Source organism: Hypanus sabinus, chromosome 9, assembly GCF_030144855.1.
Source record: "Hypanus sabinus isolate sHypSab1 chromosome 9, sHypSab1.hap1, whole genome shotgun sequence".
NCBI lineage: Eukaryota > Metazoa > Chordata > Chondrichthyes > Myliobatiformes > Dasyatidae > Hypanus > Hypanus sabinus.
Window position 1 is genome coordinate 87,620,093 of NC_082714.1, and position 20,842 is coordinate 87,640,934.

General features: G+C 51.5%; 1 long non-coding RNA gene across 1 annotated transcript; it reads left to right on the forward strand.

The window, feature by feature from the left end:
* The first annotated feature begins 8,549 nt into the window (after positions 1–8,549).
* LOC132399569 (uncharacterized) lies at positions 8,550–13,337 on the forward strand. Its single transcript, XR_009514021.1, has 3 exons — positions 8,550–8,729; positions 10,465–10,574; positions 12,925–13,337. It is a non-coding gene; the product is annotated as an uncharacterized LOC132399569 (long non-coding RNA).
* Positions 13,338–20,842: the final 7,505 nt, after the last annotated feature.

Sequence of the window (20,842 nt, forward strand, 5' to 3'; positions counted from 1 at the left end):
TCAGGACCTGAACACAGAGAGTGTGGGTCAGGACCTGAACACGGAGACTGTGGGTCGGGACCTGAACACGGAGACTGTGGGACGGGATCTGAACACGGAGACTGTGGGACCGGTGCTAAATACAGAGACTGTGGGACCGGACCTGAACACGGAGACTGCGGGACGGGACCTGAACATCGAGACTGTGGGTCGGGACCTGAACACGGAGACTGTGGGTCGGGACCTGAACACGCAGACTGCGGGTCGGAACCTGAGCACGGAGACTGTGGGACGGGACCTGAACACGGAGACTGTGGGTCAGGACCTGAACATCGACACTGTGGGACAAGACCTGAACACAGAGACTGTGGGACCGGACCTGAACACAGAGACTGTGGGACCGGACCTGAACACGGAGACTGTGGGTCGGGACCTGAACACGGAGACTGCGGGTCGGGACCTGAACACGGAGACTGTGGGTCAGGACCTGAAGACAGAGACTGTGGGTCAGGACCTGAACACGGAGACTGTGGGGCGGGACCTGAACACGGAGACTGTGGAACGGGACCTGAACACGGAGACTGTGTGACAGGATCGTACCTGAACACGAAGACTGTGGAACGGAACCTGAACACAGAGACCGTGGAACAGGACCGTACCTGAACACAGAGACTGTGGGACGGGACCTGAACACGGAGACTGTGGGTCAGGACCTGAACATCGAGACTGTGGGACAAGACCTGAACACAGAGACTGTGGGACCGCACCTGAACACAGAGACTGTGGGACCGGACCTGAACACGGAGACTGTGGGTCGGGACCTGAACACGGAGACTGTGGGACGGGACCTGAACACGGAGACTGTGGGTCAGGGCCGTACCTGAACAAAGAGACTCTAGGACCATAGCTGAACACAGAGTGTGGGTCGGGACCTGAACACGGAGACTGTGGGTCGGGACCTGAACACGGAGACTGTGGGTCGGGACCTGAACACGGAGACTGTTGGACAGGACCTGAACACAGAGACTGTGGGTCAGGACCTGAACATCGAGACTGTGGGACAAGACCTGAACACAGAGACTGTGGGTCAGGACCTTAACATCGAGACTGTCGGACAGGACCTGAACACGGAGACTGTGTGACAAGATCGTACCTGAACACGAAGACTGTGGAACGGAACCTGAACACAGAGACCGTGGAACAGAACCGTACCTGAACACAGAGACTGTGGGACGGGACCTGAACACGGAGACTGTGGGACAGGACCTGAACACAGAGACTGTGGGTCAGGACCTGAACATCGAGACTGTGGGACCGGACCTGAACACAGAGACTGTGGGTCAGGACCTGAACATCGAGACTGTGGGACAAGACCTGAACACGGAGACTGTGTGACAGGATCGTACCTGAACACGAAGACTGTGGAACGGAACCTGAACACAGAGACCGTGGAACAGGACCGTACCTGAACACAGAGACTGTGGGTCGGGACCTGAACACGGAGACTGTGGCACGGGACCTGAACACGAAGACTGTGGGTCAGGACCTGAACACAGAGAGTGTGGGTCAGGACCTGAACACGGAGACTGTGGGTCGGGACCTGAACACGGAGACTGTGGGACGGGATCTGAACACGGAGACTGTGGGACCGGTGCTAAATACAGAGACTGTGGGACCGGACCTGAACACGGAGACTGCGGGACGGGACCTGAACATCGAGACTGTGGGTCGGGACCTGAACACGGAGACTGTGGGTCGGGACCTGAACACGGAGACTGCTAGTCGGGACCTGAACACGGAGACTGTGGGTCAGGACCAGAAGACAGAGACTGTGGGTCAGGACCTGAACACGGAGACTGTGGGACGGGACCTGAACACGGAGACTGTGGGACGGGACCTGAACACGGAGACTGTGGGTCAGGGCCGTACCTGAACAAAGAGACTCTAGGACCATAGCTGAACACAGAGTGTGGGTCGGGACCTGAACACGGAGACTGTGGGTCGGGACCTGAACACGGAGACTGTGGGACGGGACCTGAACACGGAGAATGTGGGTCAGGGCCGTACTTGAACAAAGAGAGTCTAGGACCATAGCTGAACACAGAGTATGGGTCGGGACCTGAACACGGAGACTGTGGGTCGGGACCTGAACACGGAGACTGTGGGTCGGGACCTGAACACGGAGACTGTGGGACGGGATCTGAACACGGAGACTGTGGGACCGGTGCTAAATACAGAGACTGTGGGACCGGACCTGAACACGGAGACTGTGGGTCTGGACCTGAGCACGGAGACTGCGGGACGGGACCTGAACATCGAGACTGTGGGTCGGGACCTGAACACGGAGACTGTGTGTCGGGACCTGAACACGGAGACTGCGGGTCGGGACCTGAACACGGAGACTGTGGGTCAGGACCTGAAGACAGAGACTGTGGGTCAGGACCTGAACACGGAGACTGTGGGACGGGACCTGAACACGGAGACTGTGGGACGGGACCTGAACACGGAGACTGTGTGACAGGATCGTACCTGAACACGAAGACTGTGGAACGGAACCTGAACACAGAGACCGTGGAACAGGACCGTACCTGAACACAGAGACTGTGGGACGGGACCTGAACACGGAGACTGTGGGTCAGGACCTGAACATCGAGACTGTGGGACAAGACCTGAACACAGAGACTGTGGGACCGCACCTGAACGTAGAGACTGTGGGACCGGACCTGAACACGGAGACTGTGGGTCGGGACCTGAACACGGAGTCTGTGGGACGGGACCTGAACACGGAGACTGTGGGTCAGGGCCGTACCTGAACAAAGAGACTCTAGGACCATAGCTGAACACAGAGTGTGGGTCGGGACCTGAACACGGAGACTGTGGGTCGGGACCTGAACATCGAGACTGTGGGACAAGACCTGAACACAGAGACTGTGGGACCGCACCTGAACACAGAGACTGTGGGACCGGACCTGAACACGGAGACTGTGGGTCGGGACCTGAACACGGAGACTGTGGGACGGGACCTGAACACGGAGACTGTGGGTCAGGGCCGTACCTGAACAAAGAGACTCTAGGACCATAGCTGAACACGGAGTGTGGGTCGGGACCTGAACACGGAGACTGTGGGTCGGGACCTGAACACGGAGACTGTGGGTCGGGACCTGAACACGGAGATTGTTGGACAGGACCTGAACACAGAGACTGTGGGTCAGGACCTGAACATCGAGACTGTGGGACAAGACCTGAACACGGAGACTGTGTGACAGGATCGTACCTGAACACGAAGACTGTGGAACGGAACCTGAACACAGAGACCGTGGAACAGGACCGAACCTGAACACAGAGACTGTGGGACGGGACCTGAACACGGAGACTGTGGGACAGGACCTGAACACAGAGACTGTGGGTCAGGACCTGAACATCGACACTGTGGGACAAGACCTGAACACAGAGACTGTGGGTCAGGACCTGAGCACGGAGACTGTGGGACAGGACCTGAACACGAAGACTGTGGGTCAGGACCTGAAGACAGAGACTGTGGGTCAGGACCTGAACACGGAGACTGTGGGACGGGACCTGAACACGGAGACTGTGGGTTAGGGCCGTACCTGAACAAAGAGACTCTAGGACCATAGCTGAACACAGAGTGTGGGTCGGGACCTGAACACAGAGACTGTGGGTCAGGACCTGAACACAGAGACTGCGGGACAGGACCTGAACACAGAGACTGTGGGACCGTACCTGAACACGGAGACTGTGGGACAGGACCTGAACACAGAGACTGTGGGACCGTACCTGAACACGGAGACTGTGGGTCTGGACCTGAACATGAGGACTGTGGGTCAGGACCTGAAGACAGAGACTGTGGGTCAGGACCTGAACACGGAGACTGTGGGACGGGACCTGAACACGGAGACTGTGGGTCAGGGCCGTACCTGAACAAAGAGACTCTAGGACCATAGCTGAACACAGAGTGTGGGTCGGGACCTGAACACGGAGACTGTGGGTCGGGACCTGAACACGGAGACTGTGGGACGGGACCTGAACACGAAGACTGTGGGTCAGGACCTGAACACAGAGAGTGTGGGTCAGGACCTGAACACGGAGACTGTGGGTCGGGACCTGAACACGGAGACTGTGGGACGGGATCTGAACACGGAGACTGTGGGACCGGTGCTAAATACAGAGACTGTGGGACCGGACCTGAACACGGAGACTGTGGGTCGGGACCTGAGCACGGAGACTGCGGGACGGGATCTGAACATCGAGACTGTGGGTCGGGACCTGAACACGGAGACTGTGGGTCGGGACCTGAACACGGAGACTGCGGGTCGGGACCTGAACACGGAGACTGTGGGTCAGGACCTGAAGACAGAGACTGTGGGTCAGGACCTGAACACGGAGACTGTGGGACGGGACCTGAACACGGAGACTGTGGGACGGGACCTGAACACGGAGACTGTGGGTCAGGGCCGTACTTGAACAAAGAGAGTCTAGGACCATAGCTGAACACAGAGTGTGGGTCGGGACCTGAACACGGAGACTGTGGGTCGGGACCTGAACACAGAGACTGTGGGACGGGACCTGAACACGGAGACTGTGGGAGAGGACCTGAACACAGAGACTGTGGGTCAGGACCTGAACATCGAGACTGTGGGACCGGACCTGAACACAGAGACTGTGGGACCGGACCTGAACACGGAGACTGTGGGTCGGGACCTGAGCACGGAGACTGTGAGACAGGACCTGAACACAGAGACTGCGGAACAGGACCTGGACACGGAGACTGCGGGTCGGGACCTGAGCACGGAGACTGTGGGACGGGACCTGAACACGAAGACTGTGGGTCAGGACCTGAACACAGAGACTGTGGGTCAGGACCTGAACACGGAGACTGTGGGTCGGGACCTGAACACGGAGACTGTGGGACGGGACCTGAACATCGATACTTTGGGACAAGACCTGAACACAGAGACTGTGGGTCAGGACCTGAACATCGAGACTGTGGGACAGGACCTGAACACGGAGACTGTGTGACAGGATTGTACCTGAACACGAAGACTGTGGAACGGAACCTGAACACAGAGACCGTGGAACAGGACCGTACCTGAACACAGAGACTGTGGGACGGGACCTGAACACGGAGACTGTGGGTCAGGACCTGAACATCGACACTGTGGGATAAGACCTGAACACAGAGACTGTGGGACCGGACCTGAACACAGAGACTGTGGGACCGGACCTGAACACGGAGACTGTGGGTCGGAACCTGAGTACGGAGACTGTGGGACTGGACCTGAACACGGAGACTGTGGGTCAGGACCTGAACATCGACACTGTGGGATAAGACCTGAACACAGAGACTGTGGGACCGGACCTGAACACAGAGACTGTGGGACCGGACCTGAACACGGAGACTGTGGGTCGGAACCTGAGCACGGAGACTGTGGGACGGGACCTGAACACGGAGACTGTGGGTCAGGGCCGTACCTGAACAAAGAGACTCTAGGACCATAGCTGAACACAGAGTGTGGGTCGGGATCTGAACACAGAGACTGTGGGTCAGGACCTGAACACAGAGACTGCGGGACAGGACCTGAACACAGAGACTGTGGGACTGTACCTGAACACGGAGACTGTGGGACAGGACCTGAACACAGAGACTGTGGGACCGTACCTGAACACGGAGACTGTGGGTCAGGACCTGAACACAGAGACTGTGAGACAGGACCTGAACACGGAGACTGTGGGACAGGACCTGAACAAAGAGACTGTGGGACAGGACCTGAACACAGAGACTGTGGGTTAGGACCTGAACTCGGAGACTGTGGGACAGGACCTGAACACAGAGACTGTGGTTCAGGACCGTACCTGTGGCCTTGTTGAAATCCTGGCTGCTGTGTAACAGGGTCTGCTTCTTGCAGGGGATAAGCTGGCAGTTGTTGACGCACTGTACATGGAAAGTCCTGTTTGAGAGGAGAATTAATCCAGGCAAGGCAAGTCCTGATAACAGAAAGGGTCAAAGGAAATGGCCCAAAGTATTGTTGAGGATCCCTAACACCCACTCCACAATCCCAATGAGCCCTGCAATGGGATTGAATGCTATTTTATTAACTTATTTGTGGGAATATTTTACTTAATGTGCTGTGTATGAGAAATACATTGTGAGTACACCGTGATCCAGAGGAACGTTGTTTTGTTTCTTTTATATGTGTATAGTCAGATGACAATAAACTTGAACTTGATGGGGGCGGGGGAAGGATACTGGAGGAGTGTGTGTGTGTGTGTGTGTTTAAAGGGGATGTGCAGGGCAAGTTACTTCAGTGCCTGGGATAGTGGTAGAAGTGGCTTCAGTACTGTGCAAAAATGTCAGGCACCTTGTTTTAAAAGTCTGGTTTCCGATGGGTTGGCTCCTCAGAAGCCTGATCACAACATCATCCAGGTTTTCTGGCACCACCCCGGGAGACGGAAGCAAGCTGGACCACAAAGTCTGCAGTAAAACTGTGGCAAGTTCCCCAAGATTCTTGGAACCACCCACCAGCCGATTGTTTTCAAATAAAACTTGCACAACAGCGTAGCTAAGAAAATTGATGTACTTTTAAAAGTTTTTTGTGGTCACACTAAATATTGATCCGATTTAGTTCCTTTTTACTGCTTACTGCTCTTTATGGTAATTTTTGATGTTTGGAAACTTTCAGGAAGTTTCAGGAACTTTTCAGAATTCTTTCTGAAAGCACTTTAGCTTTCAGAAATTCAAGCAACACACACAAAATGCTGGTGCAGGACTTCCCTTTCAGTTAGTCCTGATGAAGGGTCTCGGCCAGAAACGTCTTCAGTGCTTCTCCCTATAGATGCTGCCTGGCCTGCTGCTTGACTAATCTGTTGGAGTTTTTTGAGGGTGTAACAAGGATGTTAGACGAGGGTAAGCCAGTGGATGTTGTATACCTAGATTTTCAGAAGGCATTCGATAAGGTGCCACATAGGAGATTGGTGAGTAAAATCAGAGCTCATGGCATTGGGGGCAGGGTTTCAACATGGATAGAAAACTGGTTGGCAGATAGAAAGCAAAGGGTAGCAGTGAATGGGTGTTTCTCGGACTGGTTGGAGGTGACTAGTGGGGTACCACAGGGCTCTGTATTGGGACCACAGCTCTTTACGATTTATGTCAATGATTTAGATGAGGGCATTGAAAACTATATCAGCAAGTTTGCTGACGATACTAAACTGGGTGGCAGTGTGACATGCGAAGAGGACGTTAGGAGAATACAGGGAGACTTGGATAGGCTGGGTGAGTGGGCAGATGTCATTCAATGTGAATAAATGTGAAGTTATCCACTTTGGAAGCAGGAACAAGAGGGCAGAGTATTGTCTGAACGGTGTAGAGTTAGGTAAGAGAGAAATGCAAAGAGACCTAGGAGTCCTAGTTCACCAGTCAATGAAGGTGAATGAGCAAGTGCAACAGGCAGTGAAGAGGGCAAATGGAATGTTGGCCTTTGTTACAAGGGGAATTGAATACAAGAGCAAGGATGTCCTTTTGCATTTGTACAGGGCCCTGGTGAGACCACACCTGGAATATTGTGTACAGTTTTGGTCTCCAGGTTTAAGGAAGGACATTCTGGCAGTTGAGGAAGTGCAGCGTAGATTCACTAGGTTGATTCCTGGGATGGCAGGGCTGTCTTAAGCAGAGAGATTGGAGAGATTGGGCTTGTACACGCTGGAATTGAGGAGATTGAGAGGGGATCTGATTGGAACGTTTAAGATAATTAAAGGATTTGATAGGATTGAGGCAGGAAATATGTTCCAGATGTTGGGAGAGTCCAGTACCAGAGGGCATGGATTGAGAATAAGAGGTCAGTTATTTAAAACAGAGTTGAGGAAGAGCTTCTTCTCCCAGAGAGTTGTGCAGGTGTGGAATGCACTACCTCAGAAGACGGTGGAGGCCAATTCTCTGGATGCTTTCAAGAAGGAGCTAGATAGATATCTGATGGATAGGGGAATCAAGGGATATGGGGACAAGGCAGGGACTGGGTATTGATAGTGAATGATCAGCCATGATCTCAGAATGGCGGTGCAGACTCGAGGGGCCGAATGGTCTACTTCTGCACCTATTGTCTATTGTTCCACCAGCATTTTGTGTGTGTTGCTTTGTTTTATAGATTTTTTTACATGTTAGGACTTTTGCACAGGACTGTATGACAGTGGGAGAGGGTTTCACACAGACGCATGAAAATGCAAGGGATGGAGGGATAAGGATCATAGAATCAGAACCAGGTTTAATATCACAGGCATTTGTTGTTTTGCGGCAGTAGTACAGTACAATACATGGTAAAAAAAAACTGTAAAAATCACTACATATAAAATATACAAATATCTATAAATAGTGCAAGAAGAGAGGGATGACGCCTTCTTGAGGCTCTGCCGTTTGAAAGTGCCCTGGGTGCTGGGGAGGTCAGTGCCCATGATGGAGCTCGCTGAGTTTACTCGTTCCCGATATTGTGCAGTCGGAAGCGGTTTAATTTAATTTTGCATTGTGATTGCCACAGGCACCTTAGGCTGAGGGGCCTGTTCCTGTGCTGTGCCGTGAATGAACTGTGTATGCTCGGGTTGAAAGTGTTTAATTCAGGGCTCTGGAGTTGAGCAACTGCGCGACTCCTCCCACCGACCGGCTGCTCGGCCACCGTCCGCCCGATGAAGGCGGGAATCGGAGGCTGGGTCCGGTGGGACACCCGCTGCCATGTCGGAAGCGAGAGGTGCGGGAAAAGCGGGGCCCAGCCCTACCCCTCACCTTCCCGGGTCCCGGCACCCAGCACCTCCCCTCCCCCTCACCTTCCCGGGTCCCGGCACCCAGCACCTCCCCTACCCCTCACCTTCCCGGGTCCCGGCACCCAGCACCTCCCCTACCCCTCACCTTCCCGGGTCCCGGCACCCAGCACCTCCCCTCCCCCTCACCTTCCCGGGTCCCGGCACCCAGCACCTCCCCTCCCCCTCACCTTCCCGGGTCCCGGCACCCAGCACCTCCCCTCCCCCTCACCTTCCCGGGTCCCGGCACCCAGCACCTCCCCTCCCCCTCACCTTCCCGGGTCCCGGCACCCAGCACCTCCCCTCCCCCTCACCTTCCCGGGTCCCGGCACCCAGCACCTCCCCTCCACTACACCCCTACCCCTCCCCCTCACCTTCCCGGGTCCCGGCACCCAGCACCTCCCCTCCCCCTCACCTTCCCGGGTCCCGGCACCCAGCACCTCCCCTCCCCCTCACCTTCCCGGGTCCCGGCACCCAGCACCTCCCCTCCCCCTCACCTTCCCGGGTCCCGGCACCCACTACCTCCCCTCCACTACACCCCTACCCCTCCCCCTCACCTTCCCGGGTCCCGGCACCCAGCACCTCCCCTCCCCCTCACCTTCCCGGGTCCCGGCACCCAGCACCTCCCCTCCACTACACCCCTACCCCTCCCCCTCACCTTCCCGGGTCCCGGCACCCAGCACCTCCCCTCCCCCTCACCTTCCCGGGTCCCGGCACCCAGCACCTCCCCTCCACTACACCCCTACCCCTCCCCCTCACCTTCCCGGGTCCCGGCACCCAGCACCTCCCCTCCCCCTCACCTTCCCGGGTCCCGGCACCCAGCACCTCCCCTCCCCCTCACCTTCCCGGGTCCCGGCACCCAGCACCTCCCCTCCCCCTCACCTTCCCGGGTCCCGGCACCCAGCCCCTCCCCTCCACTACACCTCTCCCCCTCCCCCTCACCTTCCCGGGTCCCGGCACCCAGCACCTCCCCTCCCCCTCACCTTCCCGGGTCCCGGCACCCAGCACCTCCCCTCCACTACACCCCTACCCCTCCCCCTCACCTTCCCGGGTCCCGGCACCCAGCACCTCCCCTCCACTACACCCCTACCCTTCCCGGGTCCCGGCACCCAGCACCTCCCCTCCACTACACCCCTACCCCTCCCCCTCACCTTCCCGGGTCCCAGCACCTCCCCTCCACTACACCCCCGGGTCCCGGCACCCAGCACCTCCCCTCCACTACACCCCTACCCCTCCCCCTCACCTTCCCGAGTCCCAGCACCCAGCACCTCCCCTCCACTACACCCCTACCCCTCCCCCTCACCTTCCCGAGTCCCAGCACCCAGCACCTCCCCTCCACTACACCCCTACCCCTCCCCCTCACCTTCCCGGGTCCCGGCACCCAGCACCTCCCTCCCGCTGACCCACCACGTATTTACCATCTCCTCCTTCTGCTTCCCAGCCTCCCCTTCCTTAACCTTCACCTCCCCTCCACTACACCACTCCACCTCCCCCTCCACTACACCCCACCCCTCCCCCTCACCTTCCCTCTTCCCAAGTTCCCCTCTCCTCACCTCTTGCACTCCCACTTGCTCCCTCAAGACTTGCCCAAGCCACCCACTTACCTTGGCCCTGTGTGACACCATCCACCCCTACCTCTCCCCCCCCCCCCCAAATCTCTTCTAACGGCCTCCTGTGTTTTTGCAGAGCTGGCTGAGGCTGTGGAGGAGCTCAACGCCCAGTTGCTGAGGTTCCAAGAGAATCTGCAGAAGGTCACCGAGTTCCAGGTCTCTCTCCTCCGTGTCAACAAACTGATGGTAAGAGATGGGTATCCGGGGAAAGTGGGCAGGGGGGAATATTCGGCCAGTGAAATCCAACAGGATACTACTGTCAGAATCAATGGCATTGCTGCTTTCTCAATGTTTACGATCTCTCTGCGTCTCTGTCTGTCTCCCTGTCGGCCTCAAACTTCCCAGTAGTCCTTAGAGACGTTTACCAGACCAGGGATTGAGGTGAAGGTAATTAAAGAGTTTCGTAAAGGAATAATGAGGCTGTGCCTCTCGGTCCAGCATGCTAAGTACCACAGGCAGTAAATGAGGAACTTTGGTTTGGGGTGCAGCGAGGGTGTGAGGGCCTCGGTTAGACAGAGTTCACCATCGATTTTGCATCCTAGATGACTAGATACACGAGCCTGGGCAGTAGGATATAGAGAGTGAGCTGTTGCCCACGTAGCAAGCTCCGCTCTCCACGTGTCTGATGAACCCAAAGGAACGGCAGAGACTGACACAGTTTGGCACCAGAAATGTCGCAGGAGTTGCCAGTCAGTGTTGAACTCAATGTAAGTCTGCCTTAGGGACTCCAGCTCCAGGTTTTTCCCACCGGGTATACTCCCTACCCCGTGAGTGGGTATAGTCGTAAGGCAGCGGAGGTTTGAGATCAGAGTTTTCCTTCTAGATGGAGTGCCAACCACGGCTGATGTGTCCCATCTGCCCTGAAGCGACTGGTTTTAAGGAGCCTGTAACAAATGTTGCCCCTTCAGTCAGTAGAAACTATTCCGCCAGGCTTAGTAGCTAAACCACACGTGAAGGCCAAGAGCTGGACTTGGTTGGCAGAGGCTATTTGAGGCGCACGCCATTGGAAGTATCTATTGATAGTGGGAGCTTATTTCCACCCCCCCCCACCTGCTACAGAAACCTTAAAGAACCTTAAGCTATTGGAGGTATATCTACAGATATTGATCTAGAGACTTTAGTTCAAATCCAATAGTAGCTGGGGAATTTAATTCTATTGCAGTAAGTAGATCTCAAATAAAATGCTGGTATTAATGACTGTGAAACCTTGATCCAGGAACCCCTGGTTCCTTCATGGTCTCCAGCAATAGGAAATCTGCTGTGCTTTGACCTGTGGGAGATCTCTAACCCCCACAAACCACTGGGATAGGGCACTAAACGCCGACCTTCTTGCATCATTATCCTCAGAATAGGGTTTATTGTCCCTGACGTATGTCGTAAAATTTGTAGATTAACAGTAGTTGTGGAGTACATTAAAAAATCACTGTGTTACAATAAGAAATATTTTAAAAATAAACGAGTGGAGAGAGAAAGCACAATAGTGATTCTCAAAATGCTTGAAGAACTCAGCAGATCAGGCAGACTGGAATAAATATTTCGGGTTGAGACTCATCACTGTTTATTCCTCTCTATGGATGCTGCCTGACTTGCTGAGTTCCTCCAGAGTACTTGTATTACTCTGGGTGTGGAAATGGTTGTTGGGATGGGTGCAGTGGGTAGTGCTTGTCGCTCTCACTTTCAGCTTCCACCGCTGGCTAACAGTCTCGCGAAAAGGACAGCTGTATGTGCAGGTCTCACATCGCCTCTCTGACAGCAAGCCTCAAGTAGTGCCTCCTTGATGACGACACAGACTTTCGGACTCAGGCTGAACTACAGAGGACAGGGAGGTCTGGCCCCTGCACACGTAGCACGTAGGCCCACTAGTGTGTGGGCACGCCCTGGTGCTCATGAACCTGGTCCCCAGCTATGGGTAAATAGCCCCACTGCCTTGTGGGCAGCCTCGGGAGAGACGAAGGCTACGGGAGTAAACCCAGACAGCAAGTCCAGAGTGGAGACCCTCAGGCAGCTGGACATCATTGAACGTCCTTCCGGCAGCTCCTGCAGCTGAGCTGATGCCAAACGTATCGCTTTGCAAACTTTCCTTTGGGCCACGCTGTTGAGGCTGAGAATGGAATCTTAACAACTGGGCATCTCAGGATCTCCATACCTTCCCCCCAGGCTTGTGATGGTGATGGTCCTTCGAGAAAGACGGATGTCAAGCATCTGCAGAACCTCTTGTGATTAGCAAAATAATGAGTAGTTCATGTGTTCGTAGACCATTCAGAAATCTGATGGCGGAGAGGAAGAAGCTGTTCCTAGAACACTGAGGGGGGGTGTGTCTTCAGGCTCCTGTCCCTCCTCCCTGATGAGAAGAGTTGCTTCAAAAGGGTGGTGAACGTGTGGAATATCAACTGTGGAAGGCCAAGAGGATGAATACATTTAAGTGAGAGGTAGACAGATTTCTGTGCACAAGGAGTACGAGGGCAAAGTGGTAATGTTGCTTTGAGGAAGAGCATCAGCCGTTCACTGAATCACTATTTTATTTTTGTTTTCACAGTGCTTCTGGATGGAAAATACACACAAGTTAATAAAGCATCGCTCACTGATGTTTCAGACACCGCCTACCCTGAATCAGCCCAGGAAATGATTCCAGATGTGTTCTGGTCCCCCACCCCCCCCCCCCCATCCAGACCTTCCGGCTGGTCCCATCTGAAGATTGTAACTCTTTTCATTCCCAAGCTTTGGATTCTCCACTGGGGAGGTACACTGGCTGGTCCCTCCTAAGCCATGACATGCTGGAGTGCTGGCAGGCACGGAGAAACATCGTCGGACTTGTGAAGCTGCGGACAAAACCAGCTGAAACCAACCCCCCCCCCACCCCCGAATGGCTTGCAGGCTTTCTTTTAACCTGATGTTAAGTGTCTATCTGTCAGCTCTCTCTTACTACTTAAATAAACGGAGTGATATCTCTTTCTGTCTGCCGCAGCCCTGTTGACTGAATGTAGGTGTTGCCAGTGTTTAATGCACATCCCTAATTACCCCTGAAATATACAGCTTGCTGTGGCTTCAGTCAAGTCTAGGCCAGGCCAGGCACCTCCTCCTATAAAGGAGTTAGTGAAGCTGGTGGGTTTTGTGACTGGCTTGTAGGGGACTTTTGCCACATTAAGATCATAAAACATAGGAATAGAATTAGACCATTTGGCCCATTGAGTCTGCTCCGCCATTCCATCGTGTCTGTTTTATTCTAGCTCTCTCCCCCGTTCTCCTGCCTTCTCCCCATAACCTTTGACGCCCTGGCTAACCAAAACCTAACAACCTCCCTCTTAAATACACCCAATCACTCGGCCTCCACAGACATCTGAGGCAATAAGTTCCACAGATTCATCAAATTCTGGCTGAAGAAATTCCCTCTCATTTCTGTTCTAAAGGGATGTCCTTGTATTCTGAGGCTATGGCCTCTGGTCCTAGACTCTCCCACTAAAGGAAACATCCATTGTGTCCATGGGGTTCAGTGTTGATCACTGTAGGACCAATGTGTCTGTATTCACGGGGATTTTTCACGGAAACATATCCCTATCATTGGAATCAGTGTGGGGCCCAATGTATCCCCCTCCACGTTCCACTCTGCCATTCCATCTTCTGCGGGGCGAGGCTGTCTGCTGTACATTGGCTACTGTTGTAGAGATTAGAGAAATTAGCTTCGTTTGTCGCAAGTTACATCAAAAGCATACAGTTAATGTTTAGTTTTGCATCAGTGACCAACATGGTCTGAGGATGTGCTGGGGCCAACATAGCATGCCCAGAACACACTGGCCCTAACCCTGCGAGTGCGGGAGGAAATCAAAGTGCCCAGAGGAAACTGGGGAGAACGTACAACACCCACGTAGTGGTGGAAATCGGTGAAGTGTGCTAACTGCTACGCCCGATTGCATTCCCTCTGGAACCTCATCCTCATCTGCAGCCCTGGCAATCAGTCCCAGTGGACCTGTGTACAGGAGTTCCTCACCTATTCAATGGGGGCTTGGTGTCATCGCCATTGCCCTGACTAAGGGAGGTTTGCATTCCAGGCGCTGAGAGATTGGGAGGGAGTCACCTCAGTCTCACGATCCATGGCAATCTGGTGAGCCATGTGAAAGACCATATGATAAAGCCCTGGGCTAGAGGTGAGGTGCAGTGGTGGTGAGCTGCTGGAACTCGATGGCTGAAGATTGAAGAAGTGATCCATCACTTGAAGACTTTGACTTGTGGGGACTCTAGACCGAGTCAGTGGGACAGGTACAGAATGAGAGAAATGCCCAACAACTGGAGATGGATGGGAAGGATGCTGCAGCTGCTTTCAATGGGACATCCTCAAATGGCTTTAAAATCTAATCTCAAATCAACATTGTTTAAAGTACTGATGATAACTGTTTTGGGGAGTTAATTGTGCATCTGTTATCTAGTTGCCTTCTGAGAGTACAATCACATTTATTATCACTGATGTATGTTGGATCTAGTTTTGTGACGGCAGTACAGTGTAATACATTAAAAATACTGTAAATTACAAGAATAAACAGGTAGTGTAAAAAGTGAGGTATTTTACATGGATTCACTGTCCATTCAGAAATCTGATGGCAGGGAGGAAGATGCTGTTCGTTGAACGTTGAGTATGGATCTTCAGGTTTTTGTACTTCCTCCTTGATGGTAGTAATAAGAAGAGGGAATTGTTGGGTGATGAAGGTCCTTGAGGCCTCACCCATTGAAGATGTCCTTGGTGGGGAGGTTAGTGGCCATGATGGAGCTGGCTGAGACAATAAGGGCTGTTGTGTGTTCTCCCAGCTGAAGTCTACAATCATTTCCTTGGTCTTACTGATGTCGTGCAAGGTTGCGATGCCATTCAACCTGTTGATAAATCTCACGTCTGGCTTTCCTGTGCTGTTAGCTTAGGTTAGCAGATCTGTAGCACACTGTCCTTCTGGGCCTGGCCAAGATGGACAATCTCAGGTGGGGTTCTACCTCAAACCCTCTGCCACATACTAGTCTGGAAAATGCAGCCTGAAAAGGTGGTGGGTTGCATACTTGACACCAAGGGCAAGAGAGTGCAGTGCATGGGTATTGGTGAGAACCCTTGGCATTTAATGGGCACCCAAGGATGATAATGACATTGGAGCACACAATGAAAGGCAAAGGAAGCATTGGAATTCATGGCACAAGACACATTGATGCCCATGGTGAGGGACATTGGCATCCATAATGAGGGGGCTTATTGAAATAGTGAAGGAAACATGGATGCCCAGGGCAAAAGGCACATCAGTAAGATGGTAAAGGACCTTGGTAGCCATGGTGATGAGTGTTGCAGGTGTGGTTTGTAACAGAATGAGACAAGAACAGGTGGATTATAAGTGATGAAAAAGACATGACGAGACTACACAGTGAGTGGGCACATGGAATCAAACAGGGTTAATGATAATGAAACGTGTTACCTAAAATTCTAAATAGTAAGAAAATGGAACTCTGAGATGCAGAGGGAACTGGATGCCTTGGTTAGAATGTAGGCATGGTAAGTAATTAAGAAAGCCCAGACAATGTTGCCATGTTAGGAGAAATTAGGAGAATTGAATACAAACTAGTGAGAATGTGCACCAGTTATACATAGAATTGCAGAAACCATGTAGTCATTGAGTTATAGGCACATAATTTGGCTCAAATTGTCATTACTGCATAAATTGCCTGTGTTTGGCCCATATCACTCTAAACCTTTCCAATCCATGTACCCGTCCAAATGTCTGAAATGTTGTAATTTACCATCTCCTGCACTCCCCCTGGTAGCTTGATCTTGTGTACGGAAAAACTTACCCCTCAGTCTCCTTTATATCCTTCCCATCTTGCCTTAATCCTATTTTCCACCTACGCTCTGTCCGCCAGAGAAAGCAGGATCTCCCAGTGGCCACACATTTTAATTCCACATCCCATTCCCGTTCTGATATGTCTATCCATGGCCTCCTCAACTGTCAACATAAAGCCACACTCAGGTTGGAGGAACAACACCTTATATTCCTTCTGGTTAGCCTCCAACTTGATGGCATGACCATTGAGTTCTCTAACTTCTGTTAATGCCCCTCCTCCCCTTCTTACCCCATCCCTGATTTATTTATTCCCCCCCTTTTTTTCTCTCTCTGCCCATCACTCTGTTTGTTCTCCATCTCCCTCTGGTACTCCCCTCCCCCTTTCTTTCTCCCTAGGCCTCCTGTCTCATGATCCTTTCCCTTCTCCAGCTCTGTATCCATTTTGCCAATCGTCTTTCCAGCTCTTAGCTTCACCCCACCCCCTCCTGTTTTATCCTGTCATTTTGGATTTCCCCCTCCCACTTTCAAATCTCTTACTATCTTTTCTTTCAGTTGGTCCTGACAAAGGGTCTTGGCCCGAAACGTCGACAGTGCTTCTTCCTATAGATGCTGCCTGGCCTGCTGCATTCCACCAGCATTTTGTGTGTGTTCCCTCTATTTTTAGAGTCCCTTTTATGGGAAAGAGACTGTGACCTTAATCATCTTTCCCATGGTTTTATAAATATAAGATTACCCCTCAGCCAACTGGGAACAGATCCATAAAAAGTTGGTTGTATGGATTCAGAATTGGTTTGCCCACAGAAAGCAAAGGATGGTAATAGAGAGTGTATTCGTCTTGCAGTTCGGTGACTAGTGGTCACTGACTTTGAAGTGAGTCTGTGCTGGGACCCCTGGTCTTTGTAAACCTTTTATTAATGACGTGAATGAGAAAGTAGAGGCTTGGGTTGATTACTTTGCAGATGATAGAGGTTGCAGGTGTTGTGGATAGGGTTGCAAAGGGATATGGACAGGATGCAGAGCTGGGCAGAGAAATGGCAGATAGAGCTCAATCAAGAGAAGTGTTAAGTGATGCACTTCAGAAGTTTGAAATTGAATCCTTCAAAATTGCCATGCAAGTTGATAGGGTGGCTAAGAATGTGCGTCGTGTGCTGGCCTTCCTCAGTTGGGAGATTGACCTCGAGCGTTGAGGTACTGTTGAGCTCTGCAAAACTCTGGTTAGGCCACACTTATTTCGGGTTACCTCATTGTAAGAGGGATGTGGAAGTTTCAGGGAGGGCGCAGAGGAGAATTACCAGAGTGCTGCCTGGACCTCATGAGGAAAGGGTGAGTGAGCTCGGGCTTTTTGGAACATTGGACGATGAAAGGTGACTTGATGGAAGTGTATAAGATCATAAGAGGCATAGATAGAGTGGACCACCAGCACCTTTTTCTTGGGGTGGCAACGACAAATACCAGGGGACATACATTTGAGAGGAATGGAGGAAAGTTTTGGGGAGATGTCAGAGGTAGGTTTTTAACACAGAGATACCTGGAATGGAAAGCAGGGAGTGGAGGTGGAGGCAGATACAACAGGCACAAGAATGTGAAAAAAATGGAAGATAATGGGCTGTATTGGAAGGAAGGGTTAGATTGATCATAGGGTATGTTAATGTAAGGTGGCAGAACATCATGGGCTGAAGGGTTGTAATGTGCAGTGCTGTTCCACGTTCCTTGTAGCCCAAGCCCTTCAGTCCTGGCAACATCTTGTGAAAGCTTTCTGCACCCTGTCTAGCTTAATCACATCAGTCCTCTAGGTCACCTCTTCATAAAACTTAATTAGATTCAAGAGACACGATTTCCCAGGCACAAAAACACTCTGACAATCAGTTCCTGCCTTTCACAGTACGGAGAGATCCTGTGACTCGGAATTCACTCCAGTAACTATTCCACCGCTGATGATTGGCTCAGCAGCCTGTAGGTTCCTGGCTTGTGTTTGGAGCTCTTTGTAGATAATCTCACAGTAGCCACAGTCTTCCAGTACCTCACCCAAAAACCTGCCAGGGTCCCAGTAATTTCTTCCCTTTTCTCCCACATCTTCCCACATACTTGGGCCTCTGGAATTTCTCCACCTTTATGGAGCTCAAAATGAGCAACAGAGAGAGAATGGTGGATGCATGGAATGCGCTGCCAGGGATGGTGGTAAAGGCAGATACATCAGAGACAATTAAGAGATTCCTAGATAGGCTCATGGTTGAAAGGAAAATGGAGGGCGATGTGGAAGGGAAGGGTTAGACTGAACTTGGAGTAGGTTAAAGGGTCAGTACAACATCACAGGCCAAAGGCTTTAGTATTCTATGTTCTAACACCTAGTCTAGTAATATCAATATGTTTCAGGATATCACTGTTCCCTTCATTGAACTTACTAAATTCCATAACCACCTTCATGGTAAGTACAAACGAGAAATATTTCCACATGTAGACAACCACACTGATCCTTAACGAGGCCTATTCTTTCCCTCGTTACCTTCTGTTGCTCTAAATTTAGTTTCTTTTTGAATCCTCCTTTCCTGCCGAGGTAACTTGTTTCTCCTTTTTCAAACTCAAAACTGCTAAGTCAAAGTAAAATTATTATCTGAGAAACTATCTACAGTATGTTACATACTGTATATTGCCTTGAGATCAATTTTCTTTCAGACACTTACAGGAAAATAAAGAAACACAGTTTATGAAAATTGACAAGCTGCCAATGTGCAAGAGAAGACAAAGAGTGCAAAAATAAACTACTGAGAACATGATTTGTAAAACGAGGTTGAGTTGTTGGATGTGATGTTATCTACACTAGTTCAGGAGCCTGATGGTTCCTGAACCTTGTGATGTGGGACCTAAGCTTTCTGTACCTTCTGCTCATGGCCTGGATGGTGGGTTGGGGCCCTTGTTGATGGATGCTGCTTTCTTGTGGTAATGATGGTGGCGGGCTTTTCCTGTGATGGACTGGGTTGTATCCACCACCCTGCAGATATTTCCATTCCTGGGCATTGGTGCTTTCAACCAGACCATGATGCAATCAATCAGGATACTCACCTCACCAATTTTGTCCTTCCTGATTCCATTCTAAGTGTAAATGGTTGCCATGGTTAGCCTGAAGCTATTACTGCACAAGGGCGTTGGAGTTCGATCCCAGCGTCCTCAGTAAGGAGTCTCTCTATGTCCTCCCCTCTCCATGGAATGGGTTTTCCCTGGTCACTCTGGTTTCCTCCCACAGTCCAAAGACGTACCAATTAGGGTAGGCTAATTGGTCATTGTAAATTGTCCTGTGATTAGGTTAGGGTAAAAATGGGGCTGTCAGGTGGTTGCTGGGCAGTGCAGCTTGAAGGGCCTATTCCTCGCTGAGCGGAGGTGCAGCAGGCTCACTGGAATCCGTGCCTAAAGACCAGGCCCTCATGCCTTGGGCCTGGTCTTGCCAGGCTGGCCAACTCTCTCATTAATGCTGTTCCCTAGTGTGTGCTCCCCAGAGGATAAGCTGAATTACTTTTGGCCATGGGAGATAAGGAACTGCTGCGTGATTGTTCTTACAGGAAGTTGGCTCCAGGAGAACACTCGGACCTGTGTTACTATTATTTTGTGACAGTATGTCCTATTGTAACTATATGTGCTGTGCTCTGTGTGTGACTGTTGAAGGCCTCCTTTGGTCCTCATTACAGAAGTTGTGTCCAAAGGTACAGCAGAGGCCGATACTGTATGGTGCCAATTGGTGTTGAATTTAACATGGGTACGCCAGCTCCGGATTTTCCCTTGGGATTTACTCACAAAGCTTTCCCCGTGAGTGGGTATAGCCGCAAGGCAGCAGATGAGATCAGAGTTCTTCTAGAACTCTGCCAACCATGGCTCATATGCTGCAACTGTGTGTAACTGTATGCACTGTTTAGTCCTGGAGGAATGTTGTTTCATTTAGCCATTTGCACGTGTAATGTTGATGGCAATTAAACTTAAAACTTGAACTACTATGAGGTCACTGATGCTGATTGTGAGGGATAGTGGCACCCATGTGGCATAATGACGTGTATGATGTAAAGAATATTGACACCCAAATGTCAACATCCATGATGAAAGGATATTGGCACCCACTGTGAGGAGCGTTGTGGTGAACTACATTGCCAATGAGGGAACATTGCCACCTGTGAATAAGGGCTACTGATGCACATGAGGGGGCACTGACAGATCCTCTGAGGGACATTTACACTCATGAATGAGGGGTTATAATCCAGGTTTTGCTCTCTTCTTGCTGCTGTTGTCAGGAAGAAGGCACAGAAGCCTCAGGACCCACAACATTTAAGTTCAGAATGAGTTATTACCTCACATCCCCAGGCTCTTGAACCAGACAGCATAACATCAGACACCCCATCACTGAACTGTTCCCACAACCTCCGGACTTACTTTCAAGGACTCTACAGCTCATTTTCTCAATATTTATTGCTTAATTAGTATTATTATTTTCTCATTTTATATTTGTAGTTGGTTGTCCTTCACACATTGGTTGTTGTCTGTCCTATTGTCTTTAATTCTATTTTAATTATTGTGAGTGCCCGCAAGAAAATGATTCTCAGGGCTGTATATTAGTGACATATATGTACTTTGATCGTCAATTTACTTTGAACACTGACCCCAGCAGCA